Source organism: Sinohyriopsis cumingii, chromosome 3, assembly GCF_028554795.1.
Source record: "Sinohyriopsis cumingii isolate HCF-2022 chromosome 3, ASM2855479v2, whole genome shotgun sequence".
NCBI classification, from domain to species: domain Eukaryota; kingdom Metazoa; phylum Mollusca; class Bivalvia; order Unionida; family Unionidae; genus Sinohyriopsis; species Sinohyriopsis cumingii.
In genome coordinates this window covers 55,834,191-55,854,749 of record NC_142963.1, presented here as the reverse complement: position 1 = coordinate 55,854,749, position 20,559 = coordinate 55,834,191, and the positions used below count along the sequence as shown (strand labels likewise).

At 36.6% G+C, this 20,559-nt stretch overlaps 1 protein-coding gene and 1 non-coding gene across 8 annotated transcripts in view; both read right to left on the bottom strand.

Moving 5' to 3' along the window:
* The window catches only part of LOC149802889 (calcium/calmodulin-dependent protein kinase type II subunit delta-like), a 298,291-nt gene that overhangs the window by 204,576 nt on the left and 73,156 nt on the right, over positions 1–20,559 (bottom strand). The window lies entirely within an intron of this gene.
* On the bottom strand, positions 15,074–15,147 carry Trnap-cgg (transfer RNA proline (anticodon CGG)). Its single transcript has one exon. It is a non-coding gene; the product is annotated as a tRNA-Pro (tRNA).

Here is a 20,559-nt window from a genome sequence, read left to right as displayed (position 1 = left end):
AATGGGACTTTTAACATAAAGAACATATCATTATGTCTTGATACTCCTAATGTAAACTAAAACATCATACTGGAAAACCTTACACTTATAACTTACATATGATGAAAAGGTCATAATATTACCATTGACTTGAGTGTTACCTCGTGACAAATCAATAAATGAAACATATTACCTATTCATAGTATATACCATGTAATGCAAAAATATGTGGGGGGGGGGTCAAAAGTAAAGGAGTAGAAAAGCGTACCTGGGAAATAAAGAATTAAATGAAATAACCTGCACAAAAAAGCCATAATAACCAAAAATGTAAAGTAGGTCCCTCTGTGCTTATATATCATACTACTGTGTTTCTGTTCAGATTAAAAACCAATCCTACCAACTATAATACATGCATAAAATCATTATATGAGTTAGAACCCTTTTTTCAATAGGTACAAATATTAAGCTGGCACCCATCGTATCCAAAGTTGCTGTTAACATTATCAACCTCACTAAAATACATTTTCTCATGATCCTGCATAAATCGTCAATAACAAAAAGCAGCTCTAATGAAGGCTTACATTTCCCAATGGAGTCAGAAAGAACCAAATGGAAAAATGATGATCAAAGAATCTTGGTCATAAAATTTTGTATAGTCTGCAAAATCCTTGTTGCAAGATAATATTGAAGCTGATCCTAAATAAATAAATCCTAAACAAAAACAATGACTGAACAGAGGAGGTCACAGACTAAGTTTTGCTTTATTGCAATTATTTTTTTGGTAGTCATATATCAGAGTACCATGGCTGATCTGCTCCAGCTATATGTGACTGCTGAAGTTACTGATTCCCAAAATTGGTTCCTTGTATTGCTTAGAAATAAATGAAATGTATTGTATTGCTTAGAAATAAATGATTGATAAAGGCTGGAACCCATATACATTATCAAGCAAACTGAGAACATGTCCACACAGAGAACACATGCCTGACAAAAGCAAGACATTATCTAGACTTTAGGAAGGGCAGAAATGTACAGAATAGATGACAAAACCTTGTCTATTATTGTCTCTGCTAATGTTAGACACAAGACAGGTCTTTGTCTACACTAAGTCATTTTCAAAGAGTGCAGCAGATATAAGCTTAAAAGGACATTCACATCTTATTTCTGTCAGTCCTTTCAGTCACTAGTGATGAAACATGTAGTTTTTGGGATGGGTAAAAGTAATTTGAATTATGCAATACTTATCCACATTACAAAATGTTCACGTCCCTTTGGGGCACATGTTGTGCTGCAACTACGGGTCCCAGAGAAAAAAATGCCTGTGCTTTGTTGCGCTAATGTCAGGAGGGAGAAAGAGAAGGTCATAAGGGATCGCCAAAATGATGGGGTCAGGTGGTCACCCTGGTCTGTATGGATTCGCATCTCAGGCTAGGCCAATGTGAAAACGTTCGCCTGTAGCTTCCCACTGGTCAGTGGTTCTTATCTGGATTTTCCCCAGTTCTTACTACACCAGTTATGCTGACCAGCATCTAAAGCCTATCTTGTGCTGAAAAATGATGTTAAACCCATAACAACAACCAAAATGTTGCCTTTGTGACATCCTCCAAGGAAGAATGGTTAAAGCAGGCCCATAATGCAGGAATGGCTCTTAAGTCATGGGCTTTAGTTTCATAAAAGAAAGGTCTCTACCCACAAAGGACTGATAAGCTCTTTAGCTGGTGGTAACAATCCACTGTGACATAGTGGATGCTGAAATACTGACGGAGCCCTTTGGTTAGACTTGAAGTAGCAATCAGAACAATGGAACGACAATCCCACAGGAAAATGAATGCAATCTCTGACCATGCTCTCTAGTCTGGGACGAGAGAAAGGTATAACAGCCTGGTCCCTAAGGCTTTCCCCATGATGAGAAATGTGACTGTTACAAATCAGTGAAGACCAATCTGTGTGGATCATTTTGCCTGACCTTGTTATATGTTATTCTTCCCTGGAACGTGGCAAACTTGGTGAGTGATATTCTCGAAAGCTTCCCAGCTAACAAAGTTTCTGACCTCCAAACAAAGGATGTAGGAGATATGTTGTCAGAGGAGACCATGATGCATCACCCTCTTATTCTGTCACTGCACTCTTGCAATGCTAAAAGTATGGTTCCATTTGGGGGCTGATGAAGTGAAGGGATGATCCATCCCAAGTCCAATGACCTCAGAGAATTATGCTCTCCAGGTTAAAATGAGCACCACAACTGGAATCTGGCACATTGACAAACGGATAGGAGCAGAGATTGCAAGCATGCATGGGAACACCCTTCAGAAATATGTCCCAATTTATCAACCAACGCAGATCAGTGTTTCCCTTTACCCTCATTTGCGCTTCAGAGACCCCCAAATTTTTAATCTGACCCCCATTTTTGGTACAAAAGTTTGTTTTTCACTCAATCTAACCCCCAGTTTTGACACCAAGGTGATTTTTGACTCTCAGTCTTGCACCCCTAGGGGATACACTGGCAGATGGTGATGAAAATTTGGTTATAGAGGAATCAGAGCTGATAAAGAATCTGTGTGGTTTCCACCTTGCAAGAAGGAGAGACTGTAGAGGGCGCATATGGAGACATCCTAAGGGAACCAGATTCACAGTAGCGTTCAAGGTTCCCAATAGGAATTGGCAGAGACAAGAAGACTGTGATGGTTTTGCTTGTAGTACCACTCATCTATCCAATATGTTGGTTGGTACTCAAGTGATTTCCGTTTGGTGAGGAAGTCCATTCACACATAAACAAATTCCTGGCATGGAATAACCTCTTAACTGCCCCTTTCTGCAAAAGATAATGCACATCTTCCCTTCATTTCACCAGTCTGGGTCCTAAATAGAAGAGACTATTCCAAAACTTAAGTCAGTAACCCTCGCTTACAAATGAAGTGACTCACCAATATTCCATGATGCTCTATCAAGCCTCCAACAAGAGGCCCAACTGAGCACCTATTGGGATATTTGGCAGTGGCAATGCTCAGCAGAAGAGAGCGTGAATCCTCCACCACTCACTTCTCAATTTAGAACATAAGCTGGATTTGAGATCTTCCTCTTAGTGGTTTGTCAGTGACCATGCTTTGAAACTGATTGTCAATGAGGAGGTCTCATCTGAAGCTGTACATTGGACTTAGGCTGCATCTGTTTGAAGAATTTTGTGGATGGCCCCTGGCATCAATTCATATTAGTATGATTCCTGACTAATTAGACTGGGTCAGGAGTGGTTATGAAAGATCTATGTTGATGATCCTTCAAATCTTTTGGAGGCACAGTAGGAATGAGTCCTCCAGAGATGGTCTCAATTCCTAAAGGAGCAGCCCCATTAAATAAGACCTTCAAGGTACCCAATGCAATGTCATGGTTACATGTGCAGAAGCTCCATTGATAACCCCATCAAAAAGAAAAACGAAGGACATGATGTGACTTTATTCAGCATACTAAATGAGTAACCTGAGCATAGGTCTGCATGAGAAGCCATGGAGACTAAAAGTCAGGCTTCAATAGTTTTTAAAGGCATCCCAAGGTTCCAACTAAGATAGACACTAGAGCCAAATCTACATTAAATTGGGCAGGTATAGCAGGTCTCTTTGTGGAATGTACTGGATAACTCCAAACATGGATCAAAGGTCTCAAGGTAGAGGAAAGAATGAAACACCCTCTGTGTTGCCAAGTGATGCCATCACCTTTCGAAAGAGAACTGAAATATTTCCTCAATCATGAAAGAATGCAGAAGAAGCAGGCAGTCTTGGCTGCAGTTCAGATCTAGAGATTGTTTGGAAATGGTCTTCTTGCACTGGGCATCAAATGGTTTCCAGCACAAGTCCGTAGGTCAAAGGAACATACCTCCTCCTGAACCAAATGAGAGAAAGCAATGGGCCTGATAAGAAGCAACAACTGTAGCTGCTTCTACCTTGAACTCACCAAAGTTGATGATGATTGAAAGGACATCACACTCCCAGCTGGAAATGAATGGGCACCACCATGTCCTTTGGTGGAAGTGGTGACACAGGAGCACTCTGCACCAATGCCTGCAGTTCCTTTGGGCAGGCTAGACAGCTTGTCATTCCTGGATGATGCTATACCTGCAGCCTTCATGGTGGGGTGTGTGATTTGGATTTTTAACGTAGCTTTAACAATTTTTCAGTCATATCGCTACGATGTCTGCAATGTGGCAGTTTACAGTGATGTCTAGCACTGGGGCATCATGTCACAGACATGCAGCATAATGTCCCACCCAGTCACAATATCCTGACACCAGACCAACCAGTCCTAACACTAACCTCTTAAAGCTGAGTACCAAACGAGGCAGCTGTTAGTACCATTTTTGTAAGTCTTTGATATGACTCCGCTGGGGACCAAACCCACGACCTTCCACATCCAAGGCAGATGCTCTAACCATTAGGCCAGCGGAGCGGTTGCCTTCATGGTGTGTACCACCTTACAAGGTGAAGGCAGAACAAAAAAGATGGCATCACTTCCACTCTGTGTCTAGTGTCCAGTAGTCTGGAGATACAAAAGACCACTACCCTGAGGTGGAGAGCTCAACATCCTGTAAGGATTCACTAGGATAAAAGGAAAGGGGAGGGGGAATACTAATCTAATACTAATAGGGGGAAACAGACCAGTCCCTATTCTGTGATGCTTCTGAGTAATTACCAGTGAAGGATCATCAACCAGTAACATGTAAATAGAATACAGAACAGATGAATGTAACACTGAAATCCAATATTGCTGAAGGAATGACCGCAATGTGGTCAAACACTTGCAAGAAGCAATTTTTCTCTGTTCACTATATACAACACATTTACTAATATGGTTTCCTTGAAAAAGATGATTGTTCTGTACATGGGCGTATGAGGTGCAAAAGTGTACTGTGTCTAAATAACAATTCTCCACTCCACGGGAGGATGCATTCAAATCAAACAGACGAGGTTTTTGGACACAAAAAAGTAACTTCCACACAAAAGCGACAGGTAAAATATTACTGCTATTAAAAAGGCTTTATTTATGTTGTCCTATACACTGAATAAACTCATGGCAAGCTGTGATGGTAGAGTGCTAATAATATTATGTACTTCTGAAATCATGTGAATACCACAATCCAAGCTAGCAGTGATTATAAGGATGCATTAGATGAAGACAAAAACCCTGTGCGGCTGAAAGTTTTGGATAAATGCAAAAACCTTGCAGAAACCATCATTATGGTCAGTAGGAATGGTATGTGAAAGCCCAATAATTTGCAAAGACTGTTCAAGATAAATGCAAAGAGTTTATCTAAACCATCATAACGGTGAGTAGGAATGGCAAGTGACAGACCAAGAGACTCTTAAATATAAATGCAACTGCCGCACAATAGGTCACTATAATGCTGTCAATAGTACACTGCCTTACAGTGAGACATTCTTATAATAAAGTACATGATACATCAAATTTCACTACCACTTAATGAAATGAGATAGGTGACCATACTCACATCTTGACTGGTAATAAATGGCCTCATAAACACATTATCATACAGACCAAATCAATGTATGCGTCCTGAGAATAGATTCGGTATTTACATATCCAATGACTGCCACTCCTAAGTAGGCTCAATTGATACAGCCACAAGCCTAGTCTGCACTATCTTGTGTAAGGACATGGAATCCTCCTTAAGAGACAATTCATTTCTTTTTTTTACAGTGCTTTACTTTTAGGAAGTATATGATACTGTAAGGCTAAAATCTTAAATACCATGCATTTTTGTCATCAAAATACACGTATACCAATTACATGTATCTCATTTGCCCTCACTGATATACCAATTATTTCACTTACCTTCAGTGAAAAAACATATATCGCCTTTACCTTCACTGGCTTGTAATACTTATTATAATCAGACTTTCAAATTCTCCAAAAATTTAAACATGCAAAGCCAACTCCATCCTTTCAAAAAAGTACTTGAATTATACTGGTACTGGTTTTATTCCTTAAATCACAAATGTTTACACAAAAATAGTTTCTTCTTCCAATGTGACATTCTTCACTCCACACTTTTTAAATGCTGGGGAGCTTTGCTGCTGATACAGAGCAATGAGGAGGTAAGAGAGTTTTGCTGCCAATAGATAGTACTGAAGAGGCTGGAGAAATATAGCTGTTGAGACAGAATGATGACTTTCAAAACAAAAGAGATGCCTGCAAATTTATGGTGACATCAAAGGTATGCTTCCATATACGAGTATGTGTGACACAAAAAGACTAAATGTTGTGTTGTTTCATTAGCCAAATCCACAAAGAGACCTTGCTTCTCTCTCCTATAATAGTGTGATAGACAAAGATGCTGGCCAAGTATCTCAGTTGTTGCCACCAATGGAAAAAAATATGCCACTCTCTCAAAAACTTGTGCAATGATAACTTGTGAACTCACATACAACACGGGGTTAGGTGTGGATCCCTTTTTCTGTACCTGAAAATACCCCCAAAATTTACCCCTATTTGTTGAACATGATAAGAATCATGATCAAAATTGCTAACTGAAACTTTGGAATATCATTCATTTTATCATCAAAAGAGCACACAGTACCCAGAATGAAATTCTTAACCTTTAATCAGAAGTCTTATATTTTGTTAACAGTTTCTTTCCAAACAACACAATTAATACTCCATAAATTACAATACTCAACAAAATTTTGATAAAAGAAAATGTCACTAACATAACTTAGGCAGCACTTTAACCCTGGTAGTGCTGTGTTGTTTTTGAATGACCTTGAAACCAGTGCTGATTTGTTTCTAACTGCTCTGTCTGTGTATGCTGAATTGTTTCAGAACAATACAGACTTTTTAGGCCAAATCCATATAACAACTTCAAAATTAGTATCTATAATTAGATTGATGTGATATTTTATAAAGTGATGCATATATGCATGCAGATTGCTAACACTAAAAATGTCAGTGTTCATGGTTACCATAGCAACCAAATAGAGAAAAGGGGTACAAAAGTATATTTTGAAAAAAATGTTAATATATTGCAAACTTTTCCATCAAATATAGTTCTTCTCAATGTGTACATGGACATATAGGTTTTTTTCTACATATCACATATCCTCAGTTCATTATTTGTCAGTGTACCCCTTACAGCTATGACTGCAAGCATTTCTGTTAACCTAAGTGCTAAATGTGTTCTGAATTTTGAAGTATTGTTGTACTGCTGCACTGAATTAAAAGCTGTCTTGCTTTGTACTATCACATTAATTACATCTTTTGTGAATAAAAGAAAAGTTTGAAGGAATGCAAATCCTACCTGTGCAAGAGCTAACAGCCCCAGTCATGTGTCAGAATAACTCATTTCAATTCATCAATTGGCATTAATATTACTGTGAACATAAATAAACTACCATAAATTAGGCTATTCATTCAAAAAGATAGCAAGGATAACCAGCATAATTGGGTGAAATAAAAAACTTTGTTTTACAGATAAAGTTCATTTTGGTGAGGCTAGTTTCAGTGCTTGTCGTGAACTTTAAACTCCTGAATTAGCACAGGTAAGAAGTTTCACTATCACTTGCAATGAAATCAAGGCATCACTAGAAAAAAAAACAATGAGTTTTCATGTTGATGGTTGTTTGATGAAACAAATGTCTCTAGTTTTTGTTAAAGAAAAAAGAATCTTAAACAGCCAAGTAGGTCCCACCCCCATCCCCATCTCACCACCCCTGATGGTTTTCTCAATGTGCAGTGGGGATGGCATTACTTATTTTTTTGGAGGTCCCTTAGTTAACTCATGCCTTTGCTTATAATGCAGTCTATGTTTTCTGGAGCCCCTTATACATGAGGGAGAGGCATAAACCAAGAATCTGCCCTGGTTACAGTATACAATGTTGACATTCCGCTTACATGAACCTGAGCTGAGAATGAGACCTTCTGACAACAATCAAGTATGCAACTACTGTAGGATCAATATAAATGATAGATTGAAGACAAATTAATTTAGGTCAGACTGCCTGAGAAAATAACGACATTTGTTAGATCAAGTACAGATGACTGACTACAGAGATGATTACTTGCATGTTACATCATCTAATGAAATTATGTTATAATTACTTAAAGTCCAGCTGGCTTTCTGCAGAAAAATGTTTGTAATCAATGCCAATTTCTGAACCCAGCTAAGACAGTAGCAAAAGATATGACAGAAAATTAATAAAATTGAAAATAGCACATTCCCAAATGAAATTCTGTCTCTATGTTAAATTAAGTCCAAGTGATTTACGAGTCATTTTGCAACATTTTTTGACCAACATCCTACTTTTATTGATACAAGCAGACATGGCAGCCAAGGACTAAAAGAAGATATGCTGTGACAGCATCGTGTCCTATGATGAGAACAACTGATAAAAAGGTTATGTAGCAACTGGTACTGTGCAAAATAATGCAAATATTCCCAAAAATTTATAAAACAGATGCTTTTGGACTAAAACTGAATTTCTCAAAATTCCTTTAAAAAATTACAATGTTCAATTCAATGCTTGAATCTAATGTGACAAGTACTTTTGCTATGTGCAGATTCACCTGTTGGTTTATCAGGTAAAAAAAAAAAATCAATTTCCATTTGTTTAGTTGCAGAGATGTTTAACCATTGAATAGAAATTGCAAGAAGTTCAATTCATGAAATACAAGAATCATCTACTTCCAGTAATATTTTTGGCACAATACCAAATGGTGCACTTGAGAAAATATTATTTGGGTAAATTTTGTGAGGATAAAATGATATGATGTGTATTATTACATTTGCATACTAGGAAAGTTATCTCCCTTTGTCACAGCTGCAAGTTTTCCACTTTTGAGACATATTCTTTTTGCCAATATGGTTGCGCTGAACAAGACACACACACAACTATTTTTCTTACACCGACTTAACCCTCAGTGTTTACAAGGTTATGAGATACCAGGCATGGATTGTAATTGTACTAATTCCAAGAAAATGTTGATGTTGGCAGGTTAAAGTAGTTTTCCCCCAGAGTAGTACGCCGAAATCAAGATATGTGCATCTTGGTAAATAATCATGAAAAAGGGCAGTGTGTGCTTAACAAGGTATGCATGGATATCACTTCAACTGATCAAAGTACTTAATTCTCATTTATTTATGGAGAGCAAGAGACTACATTATAAATTTCAACTAAATCTTTGTTAAAATTGGGTAATTTTCATTGAAAATTTACAGTTAATTTTTTTTAGAACTTTCACAAAGCAAGATTTGATAGTGTAAACCAAAACAACCTTTCTCGTAAATTACCATATATACTTGCTTAAAAGTCCAACTGCATGAAATGCCTGCAGATCTGGGTCTATGCAGTCTGTTAAGAGTAATAAGTGGAACAAACAAAATAGACCCTACTCTGACAGATCTGGACTTTTGTTGTTTTCATTTTGACGACTTATGAGTATATACAGTATGTACATCTACTACACCACACATGTACTGAAATAACTCTTCTAATTTAATTAATACTCTGTTAATGAGTCTTTTAAGTTATTTCTTTTTAAGCTGCCTATTTTTCTTTTATTTTTGCTGTTGCTTTTTGTTGTTTTTTATACAGATTTATCAGCAAATAAAACTTTTTCACAGCAGTGCTGACTAAATGAAACTTTGCTTGTAACTACTTTCTTTACTCCTAATAAAAGATAACGAAGTTCAATTCACAATCATATTATATTAAGTCTGTAGGGTTTTTTTGTTTTGTTTTTGTTTAGGGTCCTTTTTTTTAATTTTCTAGATGAGAATATGTACAAAACATCACTGAGAAATATAATTCTGCAATCATGATGTGTCACTAAGAAAATCTAAATGTATTGAAATGTACTTCATTTTGTTGAAAAACCAAATACCAGATCAAATATGCATGGTGTGAAAATAAATGTCACACTTGTCAAACAGTCAGGCAAGTAACAACGCATTTAGTAACCTCCCCAAAAAATGTTTAAATTATGCATACATGACACAAACCATCAAAAACGATGCCATATTTGTTCTGGCATTTTTGTTTGATCCATCTTCATTCCATAAAATTCCTTACTAATTAGTGTATAATTCAGAATTTTAAGTCTTTAAACTGACTATTTTTCTTTTTCTGGGAAGAACTTTTGTCCATCCATGTAAACTTCAAGAGTTAATTTACTCTTATCTAACTGAATTATTTGTATGCCTTTCCATCTAAAGTGCAATCCCATGTACATTCCTCTGCAATCTAAATCTGTAGCAAAACATTAAGTGAAGCTTTCTAGATATGTAAATGAATTCATTGCTTTTTAGTGCAACTTCCAACAATAGCCAACAGATGGCCCCGGCTGTGCATGACATAACTACAAATTTGACCAAGCATAGGAGAAGGACAATCACAAATCCAACTCTGCTTGGAAATTAGCAACTGATCAATAGCATGCATTGTTAATAGCTGCTTCCCAAAGCCCCAGAGGCTTCAAGAGTGATAAAGTGGAAGCTTGTCTCACAATTCTCCGCCTGCCTTGGGGCCTCTGATTGTTGTATCATCAATCTGTCTAGTGTTGGCATTATGTGCAAAGAAACCTCTGGATTAGAGATGCAAAGGTATGGCAGAGCTCTCAATAACAGTAGTTCACATGCTTCCTGAATTTCAAGTTTCTGGTTCAGGATTTGAAGTTTTCAATAGCATTTGTACTAACATGAACCTTGTGCTAAAAAAAGACAACTAGTTCACTGTGTGCCCAGCTGCAGTCATATTGTTGTTGGACAAAACATTGAGAGACACATCATAACATGTAGTAATTAAAGGTATATATGCAGACAATACAGTTATAATTTGCACTTCGTTCACAATGTAACGTTTTGAAAGAATCACTCAACACATAGGAGTGTGTAAAGTAGTAATTTTGTACATACATTTCTTTGTTCTCCTTTTTTATTATTAGGCCCCAATGTGTTGAAACCAGTAATATTCAAAGATATCTCTCATTTCCTTTTCAAGTAACTGACATTCGAAGAGGATCTACCAATAGATGGCAAGATTATGTGATTGAAAAGTTTTAAAATGCTATAGTTAGTAAAATATTTACATGACTGAATAAGCAATAAAGTAGATCTCTGAATTCTGAGTAGTCTTTCTGGTCTTTTGTTAACGTTAATGCACTGTAGTAACCCCGAGTGGCTGAGTGGTCTAAAGCGCTCTCTCTTACAGATCACTGCCATCTCACCTCTGTCTACATGGGTTCGAGTCTCGGGGTTCGGCCAATGTGGGTATGCGAGAAATCTTGCCAGTAGCTTCTCGTGGGTCGGTGGTTCTTTCCGGGGTTTTCCCTGGTTCTTCCTCCACCATTAATACTGGCCGCCATGTATAGCCTATTGTGTGCAGAAAAATGGCGTCAAACCCAACAGCAACAGCACTGTAGTAAATATTCGCATGTCAGACTTAGTTGTTGAACCAGTCCTTAACTGATGCAGACCTAGGCAGTGTCAAAGCAAAGTTTTCAGGCCCTGAACCAACCCAAAACATTTCAACTTTTCACTTCAAATAAAATAGGTGTATTTTGTTCCTTTTTCACATAAGCTATGGTTAAAATTCAAAAGCGCATAGATTTAGATTTCCAGGGATTTGAGTCAGAATAAAGAATGCAGTGCAGTTTAAGAAGGTAGTTTTAGTGTGAAATCATTTTAATCTCATTTCCTTGGAAAACATCAGTGCAAGCATAATTTACATCATCAGATTATAAACATATTTCTTCTAAAGCTAACATCATGATGCAGAAGCAATCTCATTCCAATAATACCCAATCACAACACAGCGTTGATCTATGTTTAAACAATCTGAAACAGTCACCGGAGGTCATGTCAAAATGCCCAGACACTAGTTAGTATTTAGTGATTTTTGAGCCAGTCTAAAATACCCATTTCATACACAATTTTGGTTTGTTCAGCCAATATGATTTTGGATTCATTCCAAAAGAATGAAATTGATTCACCATGGAAAATGTGACAAGAAAGTTTTGATTGGGTAATTAATCAAAAGACCATTGCATATCAACTTGTGCAGCTTTCAGATCCTATCAGTAAAGATGGATATAGCATCAGGATCTATTTTAATCATACTGTTTGCAAAAAAAGTACATGTGAAATGAACCACCAATAAACTTAAAACTGGAATCTTTAGAAATATATTAGAATGTTACACCACTTACTGACTGATCTCCACTCAATTTATTAATCAATCAGCTGATAAAACAATGATATTGATGGGGTATTTTTCTTTCCAAAGTTGACAACCAAAAATACAGCAGAACAGAAATGGACAATAAGGATTTAAGACTGTTTTGCAAAAGTCTATTTATGTTGAACATAAAAAATTAACACATTTTAAATTTTAAAATATACAATTATCATTTGATATTAATGGGAAATAATACAAAAAATAGATGAACATTCCAGAATATAAAATTGAATAGTAACACAAATCTGCTTAGTTTAATAACACATTCTGATAACTGTCAGATCAAAAAGGTAAAAAAAAGCTGCTGTAATAATTCTACAAACTCCCCTTACTAGCAATCAGTACACCCAGTACCGCTCCAATGACCTAATGGTTAGAGCGTCCACCTTAGATGCAGGATGTCATGGGTTTGATTCCCATCTGAGTCATACCAAAGGCATAAAAAAAGATACTAACAGCTGCATCACTTGGTGCTCGGCATTACCTGGTTAGTGTTAGGACTGGTTGGCCTGGCATCAGAATAATGTGACTGGGTGGGACATGATGCTACATGTCTGTGGCATGATACCCCAGTACATGACATCACTATAAACTGCCACACCGCAGACTTCATAGCGATATGACAGAAAAATTGTTAAAGCTACATTAAAAACTCCAAATCACAGATGCATCCACCCGCAAGTTCCCAATTATAAACATAAAGTGAAAGGGATTCATGAGGACTGCACAAGGAACTTAATGCAGACCTTTACAGCAACAACATAATCACACTGGCTGTTCAAATGCCCAGAGACTTGAAGATCATAACAAATTTAAGTCTGATTTGATGCATCAAGTGAGTAAATGAATTAATAAACTTTCTATGGAAGAGAAAACGTAGTCCTAATTTTGTTTCAATGTTTTGAAAATTTCATGATTCAAACATATACTAGATGCCTGTGTTGGTATGGCAAATTCTAAATTTTGCCTAAATGAAATAAGAATTGTGTAAAGCAACTGTCTTTTGTTGCCCAACATTTATGCATACCTAAATTTCAATGCAAAGTTCATTTAACTGCCTTCTGAATATTGCAACTTGAAATCTGTCATTCCAGAAACACATAGACGTCATATTCAAATTTGATTCTCTCTTTGATCTTCATTTTTTACACAGCAGAAAAATTTAGACACATGCCCAAATTTTCAACTTACATCCTCAATTTTCTTCTGAAATTTTCTAATGATAATAAAGGTGTTTTGATGTCCACTATCCACTCACTGAGATATTGTTGTTGTTGTTATTATCATTATTATTATTATTATTATTATTATTATTATTATTAGCATTAGTATTATTATTATTACAGCCAGCTTGACTGATTGATTCTTTGCTTCATCTTTATATTCACTAATTACCCCGTCTAAACATACAGCTTTCTCTAGACCTGATTTTGCTCTGGCCCATCAATACATCAAATCCAATACCAGAAGTATTGCTTTGGTGCCAAGTTTATTGTGGAAACCAGTTCACAAATTGTTGTTTGCAGATATTATGATATATCACGTTTTTTGCAAACGTTTTGGAAAGACAGTTGGGCATGTTAATGAAATATGCACTTTGGCATGTTAACGAGATTATGTGCTGCTATATTATGGTGATTCTGACATTGCAATGTATGTATATTCTTACAGAACAAAGTATATATTCTCAATTCACAATGCTTTTATTTATGTACTAGTATCTGACCATAAGCATGCTGATTGATTTCATGTGTTCCTGAACTAATTTAGCTAACATATTTTGTCAAACCAGCAACACTAGCAACATGTGACTCTGAACATTAAAATGTGTAGGTTTATGTCACTGGGATTACAGGTTGTCTCTAAATGGAACATGGCAGTTTGTTCCAAAGTTCGTAATCGTATTGTGAAATGTAGGTGTTAATAATAATTTGTCCTTTTTGTATTCGAAGTAAAGGAAAGAAAATGTATTAATTTTGGAACATTTGTTACTATGTATGGGGGAGGGTAAAACCTTGCTGCTATTGTGCAGATCTTACATTTTTATGTCAAAAATCCTCATCTGTTTGATGTTAATACACCCTCCCTGAGAGCAGTGAATTTGCAAGAAGACATGCATCACTTGTGCATTTTGCAGAACAGTCTTCTTTTTCAAATGCTAGGACATCACAGTGGGATGATGGGAGGAGGGCATTCAACAATAGTGATTGGTAAGTAGTGCATAATTAAAATGAGTTTTACCACACACAAAAAACTTCATTTTAATAACAGCAATAACTTGCTCACTGCTATGACAAAGCTGAATTTGTATGTCAGGTGGGTCCACTGATTGTTAAACTGATCAAAATCTGAGAAAAATGGAATATACTTATCATCAGAAGGAGATATCACTTACAGAATTCTGGTGTTCCTCTGGGCCACATGCTGTTTTACAACCATGGATCCCCAAGAAATAAATGCTTACACCTTGTTGTGCTAATATCTGGAGGTTGGTAGTATGGGATCATTAAAACAAATGCCTTCCAAGGAGAATGATTAATACAGGCCCATCTGACAAATATAGCTCAAAACTCTGGGCTTTTAGTTTCACAAGGGATTGTTAAGTTCTTAAATTGTAGCGACAGTGATTTTGATTTTTAACGTAGCTTTAACAATTTTTCAGTCATATCACTGCGATGTCTGCAGTGTGGCAGTTTATAGTGATGTCTAGAACTGGGGCATCATGCCACAGACATGTAGCATGATGTCCCACCCAGGAACATTATCCTGACTCCAGGCCAACCAGTCCTAACACTAACCTCTTAATGCTGAACGCCAACCAAAGCAGCAGTTAGTACCATTTTTGTAAGACTCTGGTATTACTCGGCTGGGGATCGAACCCATGACCTCCCGCATCCGAGGCGGATGCTCTAACCACTAGGCCACCGAAGCAGTACAATGCATGAAATAGTGTAGGCCAAAATTTTAACGGAGCCCATAACACATTAACCCAATTTTTTTCTACCCAAAATTTGCTCGTGGTCGGATTCCAATTTTGTGTCCAGATTTTAGACTTTTTGGTCTCAGATCTAAGGCAGACCAGTATGAACTGCAAACAGATAGATTAACTTTTGCAAAAAGTAGGATAAGATGGGCATTTGGAATAAAAAGTGGTCTCAATACAAAAAAAATGGGTCTGTTAAACACACACAAAAAAAAGAACTCCAACTTTCACCCTTCTGCTTATCCACTAGACAAATAGCCAATGAAAAATGATGTTTCTAACACAACTAGGCAGTATGTTATTGGAAGATCACCTGGAAGTTGGTGTTTAGGATGCATTCAGAAATAGCTTTCAAAATGTGTTTTCCCTACTCGAATTTCAGACAAAAATGACAAAAACCTCCAGGGGTTAATGTGTTAAAGTTTGTAAAACGGTGTTATTTTTTCTGATCTGACATGTTTTGAAGTTTGCAAGATCCATCTGCTCTAACTTTTTTCATTGCCTAACATCCACAAATCACACCGTAAACCATGTTGCTTATACTCTGGTGCCATTTTCTATAAAACAGTAGACTTAATTTTTTTAGGAATATGTGAGTTCAAATTGATGAAACCCGTCTGTTTTCTTGGAAATAAAATGGGTCATATACAGTTGTTATAAATAGAAAACAAGGAAAGTTCTTACACAGCAGTGACGTTTAAAGCAGATCCTCAAATTTATAAGAGTGGAATTGAGATGACACTAAAAATGATAAACAGAACTTTTTGCTGATTTTTATTTATTTTTTAATGTACCAAGACAGCATAATCCATATAATAGAGAACATAAAACATAATTTGTTGAAAAAAGGTGTAATGATTACAATAAATGCATAATGGCTGGCATGTATGTGTTTAACCCCCAAAATACTTATCCAAATTTTTTCCAAGTCTCAACATGAAATCAACAAACGGTAGTAATATTTATTATTGTAGCGTTTAATCTTTTAATTTAATTTGAATCCTTTGGACGTCATCCTTTCAAGATCATGTGCACTAATTTGACTACATTTGGAAATGAAAACAAAGCATAATTAATGAGCATGGCATCAACAGACACCGTAGAAAATCCTTCAGACCTGTTTTGAGAAACCGTGACCTTTTCTACAAGCTGTAAATTGACTTGGTCTGCAATATTTATTGCATCCTACAGCACTCAAAGGCTCGGGTTTTAATGCATCATTTTAAATTTTAACGTGTCAGGCACACACATTTGTGCGGTAACAAAAGCCATGCTATGCTTTCTTTCCAGTCATTTGGATAGAAACACTGTGCCCTAACTGGTCATAAAAGTGTACCTTGATTATCTCCAGCACAGATCTGACCGAAATTGGAAATCTCTATTGGCAGTAGAGCTAACACAGGTAAACAGTTTTTGACTAAAAATCCAGGATGACAAAAGATATCATAACTGCCATTTAATCTGAGATAGCTGTTTTGGTAGACCATGCATGAATCTCACTCCATCTTCTCAAAGATGCCAAAGCGAGTAAAAATACTATCTTAAAAGTGAAGTCCTGAAAAGAAGACACTCAATGGTTCATTGGGAGTTTTGGCATAAAGATGGAGCATGTGTACCTCCTTAACACTGGAGGTATGTTACAATAGACCTGTTGTCTGAGACAGATAGTAGTGGGAGTCAGGCGATTACATGGGTACTCCAGTCAGAAATCAGTGCCTAATCATCCACCTGCACAAACAGTGATGAAAATCTTGACCTAGAAGAATCAGAGCTGATAGAAAATCTGTGTGGTTTTTCCACCTTGTAAGAAGGAGAAACTGTAGAAGATGCATATAGAGACATCATATTGGAACCAGAATGACAACAGCATTAAAGATTACCAATCGGGATTGGTAAATGTGAGCAGATGTTTTTGCTTGTAGCACCTGTTGAAAAGCCAGTGGGGTACCCGACTAAGTTCTGGTAAGTGAGGAAGTTTATTCACATATAAACAAAGTCCCAAGTTTAATTGAGCTCTTACTTTTAAAGGTTTGATAAGAGACACAACCAGGTTGCTGTGGATCAATAATGGAACAGATCCTGATGGAGGGACTGACTCCTAATTATTGTGGATATGCCAGTCATTGAAATACCTTGTGTATCCATTTATAATCCGAGTCAAATTGCAAACAAAAAAGATCCTGATCTACCACAACATCACATACCTGCAGACTAAGATATATGTTGTTTGTTCTGCTTATTACGTGTACTCAAAAAAAACTGCAGAAACCTTGATCTGCTGATGGATTATGTGATGGCAGATCTGGGTCTGTGCAGTTTGCAGTTGGACTTGACTTATAAGCAAGTACAAGTGTGTGTGTGTGTGTATATATATATATATATATACACACACACACACACACACACACACACACACACACACTGGAAAATCTGGATTATAAGTTATTGGAGGTAAGATGCTACTGCTCCTAAAACTCAAGTGAGGACTTTGGATATAGAACCTAGAACCTTGAAGTGAAAAACTTCTTGATCCAAGCAAAACTGGTGGTACTTTCAAAGTGGAGAAAAAATATCAAGATGTGCAAATAGGTATCCTGAAGCTCAATGGAGACCACCCAATCAGATGAATGCATTATGTTCCAGATTGTGTATGTGATCTCCATCTTGAAAGGTTCCTCCAGGAAAAAAACAAAAAGCAGTTTGACAGGAAGAGATTGCTTATGAAACAAAATGTCCCACTTTTCTTGATGACCAGGAAGATTCAGGGGTAGAACACAGCTGAATGATCATTCAGGACACTCTCAACTGCCCTTTCTACAAAAGGGTGTGCACCTCTTCCCTTAATTTCACCATGTTGGACTAGTTAAAAGAACATGGGGGTAAATGAGAGAATGGGTTGTTCCTGAAACTGAAGTCAGGAAGCCTTGCTCACAATATAAAGGACCCACCCACCACCCAGGATGCTTGACCTCTGAAAAGAGGTCTAGGTGAACACCTATTGGGGCATTTGGGAATAGAATTTATGGCAGGAGTGGGTACAATTTGCTAGGTTTGTCCCAATTCACACATATACTTCCTTACAAAAGAAAGGTGAGATAGTGAACTTCTTCTAAGTGACTCTCTGGCAATTTCCACACTGTGAACCTAACTTTAAGGAGTTTTCATTTGAGGTTGTGCATTGAAATCAGGCTAAAACTGTTTGAAGAATTTAGCAGATGACCCGATTGGGGGGCGATTCATATTATTATGCTTCTTGCCCAATTGTGATTGGCCAGGGGAGGCTGTTTATGATCTATGTTGATGATCCTTTGAATCACAGTAAGAATAAGTCCTCCAAAGAGTGTCTCAGCTTCCAATGAAGCAGCCCTTGTAAGATCTTTACCGAGGTTGAAACTTTTGAGCAGACCAGCACAATGTCATGGTGGATGTGCAGAAATTTTACTAATAAAGTAATTGTGACAGCTTTCAACATGTGCAGCTTTCACTGTGACATCACAAAACATGACATTCAATCCAGTTTGTACTACATCACACCAAAACATGTCCACATATTTTAACATCAATCTGGCACTTCACATTTCCTAGGGACATACCCTATATAATGATCTTCCAAGGAATATATGTGTAAGATGATTAATCACCATTTATTGCTATGTGTAATCAAATTCAAATACACCCCTTACTCAAATAGTCCATACTGAAAGACTACATGATCCTTTTGACTTGCACTTCACCAAAACACAAAAGAAATACTATCATACTCTCTTATAAATTGAGTCAAACTGGAACAAACAAAGATCCTGATCTGCCATAGCATAATGTGCCTGCAGATCAGGGTATATATTGTTTGTCCTACAAATTACCCCCAACAAACTGTGCAGATCCAGATCTATCTGCACATTATGCAATGGCAGATCTGGGACTGTGCAGTTTGTAGTTGCACCCGACAAGTACAGATGGTAGTGATTTAAAAAATTGAATACACAGGATCTATTGGCCATAATCAACTACTAAAGCAAGATTCAAGACATGATGTTTCAAATAGCCAAGCACACTAAATATTCTGCCTGTTTCTACTCTGTTCTTATCAGTACATATATGTATTAATCAGTTATAAGAATAATACAATATTATGCAAGTTTTAAGTGAAATATGTATGCAACACCAACCCACAAATTAACCTTCTTCCACAGTGTATATGTATATGCATAGGAGATTACCTAATATTTAGGTAAACAAGTACTGTCTGAAAAAGTTATGACTAGTAGTAGTAGTAATATTAGTTGTAGTACATGTGCATTATTGTTGTTATTATTATTATTGGTTAATATCCCATTTTGCCTATTTCTTGTCATGTAATTGACTTCCATCCTGCATGACAGATTTTATAAAACTAAGAGAAAATCTTGGGCCTATTGTCAGTGAGTGTGCATGATACAGTAAATATTTTACAGCTTATATATTACTATATTTTTGTTTCTATATAACTTTTACAGAAATTTAACATCTTTATATTTTTTCTTTTATTTTGAAGAACATCATGTTTATGTTCATTTAGACATGTTGATCTTCAAAAAGTTTTTGTCTAATTCTATACATTTACATTTTGATAGCATTACCTATATAATAGCATCAGTACCTTATAGCCATTACTGTACTGATACAGTATTAAAAAAACCTAATGCATACATACCCACTTTCTCTGCACTGCATTTTGTTTTAGAAATCAACCTTTAGCTATCAAATTTATTGTTTCTATACAAAGAATAAACACGCATATGGATAGGATTTCTACTGTCATTCGTTATTATTGTGCGTGATATTACTCATTTCAGACTATGGCAGGGCTTTTGAGTGAAAACTTTTAGCCAAAAGTGATACATCATTACCAACTACATGAAATTGCATCCTTCAGTAGTAGTAAGCAACCTTCTCTAGAAGCAGATGGTAATTAGGTTATTATTTGCCTCCTACAGATTTCTCTCACCTGTTACTTGACATTATTCTGATTGATGCCAGCTTTCTTTTGAAAGAAACAAACTGACCTACTGCCAGAGCATAAGTAACAATGCATACTCATTAGCAGTGCATACACTGCATACTCATTAGCAGTGCACACATTACATACTCATTAACAGTGCATAAACTGCTTACTAATTAGCACCCATTTTATAAGGCTACCTTTTACTGCAAAAGTGGAAGACTTGTAAAATAGGGACTCCTGTACATCCAATCAAATATGGCTACCGGCAAGATGGTGAAATTATTTCAGAAATTGTCCTTTTTATATAAAAAGTCCTCCATATTTTTCAAAGGCTGAAACTTCTTGGTAGCAATTTACATGTATTAAACTGTATCCTG